Source organism: Budorcas taxicolor, chromosome 13, assembly GCF_023091745.1.
Source record: "Budorcas taxicolor isolate Tak-1 chromosome 13, Takin1.1, whole genome shotgun sequence".
NCBI lineage: Eukaryota > Metazoa > Chordata > Mammalia > Artiodactyla > Bovidae > Budorcas > Budorcas taxicolor.
In genome coordinates this window covers 34,262,721-34,269,212 of record NC_068922.1, presented here as the reverse complement: position 1 = coordinate 34,269,212, position 6,492 = coordinate 34,262,721, and the positions used below count along the sequence as shown (strand labels likewise).

Genomic DNA, 6,492 nt, shown 5'->3' with positions numbered 1-6,492 from the left:
CAATGAAAGACTGTAAATAGAAATTAAGGAAACAATCCCATCTCCCATCACATCAAAAATAATAAAATACCTAGGAATAAATGTACCTAAGGAGGCAAACGACCTGTACTCTGAAAACTGTAAGACACTGATGAAATAAGTTGAAGATGACACAGATAGAAAGATATGCTGTGCTCTTAGACCAGAGAAATAAATGTTGTCAAAATGACTGCATTATCCAAGTCAATCTACAGATCCAATACTATCTCTATCAAATTACCAACGGCATTTTTCATAGAACTAGAATAAAAAGCTTTTAAATTTGTATGGAAACACAGAAGACCCCAAATAGCCAAAGCAATTCTGAGAAAGAAAAATGGAGCAGGAGGACTCAGGCTTCCTGACAGCAGACTGTACTACAAAGCTACAGTAATCGAAACAGTATGGTACTGGCACAAAAACAGAAATACAGACCAGCGGAACAGGACAGAAAGCCCAGAGATAAACCCATGCACCTGTGGTGAAGTAATCTACAACAAAGGAGGCAAGAATATACTATGGAGAAAAGACAGGCTCTTCAATAAGTGGTGCTGGGAAAACCAGACACCTACATGAAACAATATACACAGAAATAAACTCAAAATGGGTTAAAGACCTAAAGGTAATACCAGAAACTATAAAATTCTTAGAGGAAAATGTAGGCAGAACACTCTTTGACATAAATCGAAGCAGTATCTTTTTGAATCCACCTCCCAGAGTAATAGTGAAGGACAGGGAACCCTGGTATACTGCACTCCATGAGATCAGGAAGAGTCAGACATGACTGAGCAACTGAACAACAACCTAGAGTAATGGAAATAACAATAAACAAATAGGATCTAATTAAACTTAAAAGTGTTTCACAGCAAAGGAGACCATAAGCAAAATGAAAAGACAACCCACAGAACAGAACGTATTCACAAATAAAGCAATCAACAGGGAGTAATCTCCAAGATATACAAATATCTCATGCAGCTCAATATCAAAAAAACAAAGATGGGTGAAAGATCTAAGTAGATATTTCTCCAAAGAAGACATATCCTAAGGCAAAAAAAAAAAAAAGAAAATATGCTCAACATCACTAATTATTAGAGAAATACAAATGGAAACTATAATGAGGTATCTCCTCACACTGGTCAGGAATGGCCCTCACCAAAACATCCACAAATAATAAATGCTAAGAAAGGGTGTGGATAAAAGGGAACCCTCCTACACTATTGGTGGGAATCTAGATTGGTACAACCATTATGTAGAAAAGTATGGACGTCCCTCATAAAGCTAGAAACAGCATCAACATACAATCCAGCAATCCCATTCCTGGGCTTATGTTCAGAGAAAAACTGCAATTCAAGAAGATACATGCACCCCCTATGTTCATAGCAGCACTATTCACATAAGTCAAGACATAGAATCTTAAGTGTCCACTTAGATTGACAGAGGAATGGATAGAGAAGATATGGTGTATATATATACACAATGGAATCCTACTCAACCATAAAAAAGAATAAATAATGCCATTTACAGCAACATGCACCTAAAGATGATCATACTAAGGGAAGTAAGTCAGACAAAGACAAATATATGGTATCACCTATATGTGGAATCTAAAAAAAGAGAAAATGATAGATGAACTTGTTTACAAAACAGAAACAGACTCACAGACAGATAGAAAAACATAGTTACCAAAAAGGGAAGGAGGGGAGGAATAAATTAGTAGTTTGGGGTTAACATATACACACTATATATGAAATAGCTAATCAACAAGGATTTACTGTATAGCACAGGAAACTGTATTCAATATCTTGTAACAACCCATAACAGAAAAGAATCTTAAGTGTGTGTGTGTATATACATATATGCACAAAAAAACTAAAACTCACAACTGAAACTAACACAACACTGTAAATCATATATATATATAACTGAAATTCATACCTGAAACTAACACAACATTGTAAATCAACCATATTTTAAAAATAAAACAAAATCAGAAGAAACAAGCCCGTCTTTCCCTTAAAGACTAGGCTCACTAGGGCCTTTCAGGGAGTCTGAGAAGTGAGAATGCTTCTCAATTGTTTTCCTAAAACTTTACTTCCTAATTCATCGATATTTCTTGTTCTAAAGATTCTAGATTATGTGAATGGTATGCTATTATTTCAGGTTTTCAAAGGATGAAATATTACCTTTCATCTCATTTTTTCTTTTTCCTTCAACTTTTGTTTTTATATTGGAGTGCTGTTGATTAACAATGTTGTGTTAAGTTTCAGGTGTACAACAAAGTGATTCAGTTATACATATACATCTATCTATTCTTTTTCCAATTCTTTTCCCAATTAGGTTGTTATAGAATATTGAGAAGAGTTCCTTGTGCTATACAGTAGGTCCTTGTTGTTTATTTTAAATATAGCAGTGTGTACATGTCAGTCCCCAAATCCCTAACTATCCCTTCCCCCACCCTTACCTTCTGGCAATTATAAGATTGTTCTCTAAGTTTATAAGTCTGTTTTTTTAACACCACTTTGAACACAGTCTTTAAAGAGGAGTTCTAGTTTCTTCTTGGTTTTTTGAAGAGATGCTGGCAAGATTCCAGCATCTCAGAGCTTGTCACACTGAGCAGCCACCCTGGCACCTGAGGCAACCATTAAGGAAAGGATACAAGGGACAATAAACATGCACAGAGATCTTCAAGCCCCGCACTACAGTATCTTCTCTAGTCTCCTCCCTGTGCACCCATCTCAAAGCCTTTCCCCATTTGACATCTCCTCCAATTATCTCAGATACCTCAAACCCAAACTGTCCAAAAGCAAGCTCATGGTTTCCTCCCAGCCCCAGATGCCAACACCCACTGACCCCACCCCTGAAGTCCCACATAAGTGAATGGCCTCCACCTCCATTATTGAAGTGACACAACCAGAAAGCCGTCATCCTTATCATTTCCTTCATCCTCACCACCCACACCAACCCATCAGCCAGTGCCAACCATTTCACCTCCTAAGTATCTCTAAACCTACTCACTGTGCACCACCTCCTCGGTGGCCACCTTAGTCCAGGCTGCCTTTATCTCTTGCCCAGTCGACCATGGTGGCTGCCTCTTAGGATCTAGTCAGATTCTCTTCCAATCTGATGCCCCATGCCGCATCTACAATGATCTTTTCAAAATGCAGGGCTGCAATCAGCTCTCCCTATCTGAAGCCCTCCAAGGGCTCCTAGGGTCTTAAGATAAAACCCAGTTCTCTAAAGGGAGCCAACTACACTGTTGGTAGGAATATGAACTGGCACAGGCACTATGGAGAACAGTATTGGAGATACCTCAAAAAAAAAAACAGAGCTACCGTATGATCCAGCAATCCTACTCCTGGGCACGTATCTGGACAAAACTATAATTAGAAAAGACACGCACCCCTATGTTCATAGAAGTACTATTTACAACAGGCAAGACATGGAAATGACTTAAATAACTATTGTCAGATGAGTGGATAAAGATGTGAAACATGTACACAATGGAATATTCAGTTCAGTTCAGTTGCTCAGTCGTGTCCGACTCTTTGCGACCCAATGAATCACAGCACGCCAGGTCTCCCTGTCCATCACCAACTCCCCGAGTTCACCCAAAATCATGTGCATCAAGTCGGTGATGCCATCCAGCCATCTCATACTTTGTCGTCCCCTTCTCCTCCTCCCCCCAATCCCTCCCGGCATCAGGGTCTTCTCAACTCTTCACATGAGGTGGCCAAAGTATTGCAGTTTCAGCTTTAGTATCAGTCCTTCCAATGAACAACCAGGACTGATCTCCTTTAGAATGGACTGGCTGGATCTCCTTGCAGTCCAAGGGACTCTCAAGAGTCTTCTCCAACACCACAGTTCAAAAGCATCAGTTCTTCGGTGCTCAGCTTTCTTCACAGTCCAACTCTCACATCCATACATGACCACTGGAAAACCCACAGCCTTGACTAGATGGACCTTTGTTGGCAAAGTAACGTCTCTGCTTTTTAATATGCTGTCTAGGTTGGTCATAACTTTCCTTCCAAGGAGTAAGCGTCTTTTAATTTCATGGCTGCAATCACCATCTGCAGTGATTTTGGAGCCCCTCAAAATAAAGTCTGATACTGTTTCCACTGTTTCCCCATCTATTTGCCATGAAGTGATGGGACCAGATGCCATGATCTTAGTTTTCTGAATGTTGAGCTTTACCCAGTCATAAAAAAGGAAAATAATGCCATTTGCAGCAACAGGGATGCAACTAGAGATTACCACACTAAGTGAAGAAAGCAGAAAGACCGAGATCATATGATACCACTTATAAGTGGAATCTAAAATATGACACAAATGAAGCAGAAACAGACTGCTTCCTATCTATAAAGCAGAAACAGACTCACAGACATAGAGAACAGATCTGTGGTTATGGGGCGGGAGGACAGGTAGGTGGGAGAAGGGGATGGGAGAGAGATGAATTGGGAGCTTGGGGTTAGCAGATGCAAACTATGATATATGGGATGGATTAACCACAAAGTCCTACTGTATAGCACATGGCATTATATTCAATATTCTGTTATAAATCAAAATGGAAAAAAACATTTAAAAATGTATATATAACTGAATCAGTTGGCTAGAGAGCAGAAATTAACACAATACTGTAAACAAACAACACTTCAATTAAAACAATAAAAAACAATTATCTGATAAACCTCCCAGGACCCTAGGCAGATGCCCTTGTTCTCTGTGCTCTGCCCACCTTGGCTTCTGCATCCCCTACCAGGTCTGGTGGCTCTAACACAGGCCTTTGCATATCCTGCTCCCCACGTCCAGAAGGATCAAAGTCCAGCACAACTGGCCCTTCATCCAGCCATCCCATGCATGGCCTCCGGGTCTCTGTTCAACGATCCTTTCACTGAAAACATTCCCTGGCTGCTCAGACTAAGTGTGACATTTATAATAGACCCCCCCTTCAGTCTTATTCTTTTCCTTCCTCACAATATGCATCTCAGTTTACAACTTCATCTGACTCCGGGATTGCCTTCTCTGATCACCACTGTATCCCAGCCCCTTTTCACACTGCCCAACAGACAGAAGGAGGTTCTTAACAAATATCAACTGAATGAATGAGTTGAGATATAGAGCCTGACTCATCTTTTGATATTCCAAGATCTATGGTCTCCCAAAAATAGGCCAAGGCCACAAGTTCTACATGTCTACAGAGATAGGCAATTACCAGAGGGATGGGGTGTTGGAATGCCAGAATGACGAACAGGCAAGTCATCACACAAACGTGCAGTTATGCAAAGCCACTCTCCAGAGGAGAGGGCGCGGGTGGGGAGGGCAGTCAGGGCCAAAGGCTTTGAGCATCACCCCAATTCTCCTTGGGGAGTAAACCTGATTTCAGAATGGCTTCTGCAGTGGCTCTGAAAAGTGGTGAGGGTGTTGCTGGTGATCAGAGTCAGAAAGGGCTCCATGGTTATTGCTTTGGAGGAATTCTTAGGGAAAACTAAAAGAAATTCAAGTTCAGCATTGGGTCAAACCCATGTGACATTTTTTCTTGTTTCACTGCCAACAGCACCACTGTTCAGAAATATAAAAGAGAATCTTGAGTGCAGGAGGGCATAAGACAGTTATACATCCCCCTAAATAAGCCTCCCAGCCCACAATTCTAAGGAGTTGAGCCCCCAATACCATGAGAAGAGGAAGTGGCTGTTTATTAAGACACAGAGAACAAAGCAGAGCACCTACAGCTGCCTTATGCGGGGCTGACCAGTCCTTGTGCCTCAACAAAGCAGGAGCTCACAGCCTGGACAACGGCTGGCACACATGGGTGAACTCTGGCCAGCACACGTGCACACGGACTGTGAAGGACAAAGCGGGTGGTGATCTGGCTGATCCTAGACAAGGCTGATCATCCCCACTCTCCCAGTCATGGCTTCCATTTGGGGAAACCTAAAGGTTTAGGGCTGGGTCTCATGGCACCGAGATGGTAAATGAGCGGACCTCACCAACTCCAGCTCTCCAGCCCAGGCTCCTCTCTCATTGGTTCTGTGGGCACCAGACCCCCCTGAGCAGAGGGAGCATAACAGATCTTGACTTCACTGCTCCATTTTACATGAATGGGCAACTTAATGTTACCAGGAATCTAAGCTACGTTATGGGTTTAGCTATACTACTGCTTCTCAGCCTTTTAGCTAAGATCAAGTGTGGTATCTGTTCTCAATGAAACTATGAGCCATGCTGTGTAGGGCCACCCAAAACAGACAGGTCATGGTGGAGAGTTCTAATAAAACACGGTCCACTGGAGCACAAGCTGGAATCAAGATTGCCAGGTGAAATATCAATAACCTCAGATATGCAGATGTCACCACCCTTATGGCAGAAAAAGAACTAAAGAGCCTCTTGATGAAAGTGAAAGAGGAGAGTCAGAAAGTTAGCTTAAAATTCAACATTCAGAAAACTAAGATCATGGCATCTGGTCCCATCACTTCATAGGAA

The 6,492-nt window shown here is 41.6% G+C and overlaps 1 pseudogene; it reads left to right on the top strand.

The window, feature by feature from the left end:
• The first annotated feature begins 6,168 nt into the window (after positions 1-6,168).
• Positions 6,169-6,253, top strand: LOC128058945 (uncharacterized; annotated as a pseudogene).
• Positions 6,254-6,492: the final 239 nt, after the last annotated feature.